Below are 962 nucleotides of genomic sequence, written 5' to 3' on the forward strand. Positions count from 1 at the left end.
CCTTCCCCAGCCCCACTCATTCACAGGTTTTCAGGAGGCTCAGCCTATGAAAAGGAACCAATGATAGCACACAGCCTGGAAGTGGCATCTGGCCAAAGGACCCCAGTAGAATGAATTTCATGCAACAACCCATGGTGTCAATTCTCACATCTTACAGGCAACTGTTACCGAATGAGCCAAAATTGTGGCCCGGGAGGGAAGCTGGGCCAGGGGAAAGTCTGGGAGTCCCTGGATGTCTCCCCTGACCACCCTCCTCGGCCCCAGTCCCCTGGCTCAGGGTGCCAGGTGAGGAGGCAGAGAGCAGACGCCAGCTGCCGTGCCCCAGCCTAGCTGGCCATGGTGAGATGGCCCCAGTGCTCCAGCAACAAGGCTCCGAGTCCCTCTCCACAGGCTGAGAGGGCAAATGCCAGCCCACCTTTGACAAACATGAATGTATGTATCTTCCTATTGAAATACCAAGGGATCCTGACCTCCGGCCTCAGGACTGTGACATGCAGGGAAAATTGTGCCTCCTCAGTTCAGAAGTTGCCTTGAAAACTCGCCAGGGGGTGGCCCTCCAGGCCATGCCACCCCCCGGGAACCAGCACGATGAACTAGGTAAGGCAGTAGCACCCAGTTTCCACCTATTCCCTGCTGGCCTTTGGTTAGGGGCACAGGGCCCTGACCCACTGGAGTGTGGCCGGCATGAAGCTGGATGTTCCTAAGGCGCCCAAGAAGGTATCTGAGCCCAGGGCGGCGGTCCACTTCCTCCTTGACCTGCGATTTGGTGATGCTCGTATCTGTGAGGTATTTTGTGTGTGTGGAAGACTGAAAGTGGAGGGAAACAGTTAAGACAAAAGAGACAAAAGCACTGTACCTAATACCGGTCTCTTCCAATGTAATAATGCCGGTGCCAAGATTGGGACAAGAGAGAAACCCGTGAAATGACTGTAATACCTTATCCTCAGGCGCGCCCTCCCCCG

The sequence above is a fragment of the Myotis lucifugus genome, unplaced genomic scaffold (assembly GCF_000147115.1).
Source record: "Myotis lucifugus unplaced genomic scaffold, Myoluc2.0 scaffold_195, whole genome shotgun sequence".
NCBI lineage: Eukaryota > Metazoa > Chordata > Mammalia > Chiroptera > Vespertilionidae > Myotis > Myotis lucifugus.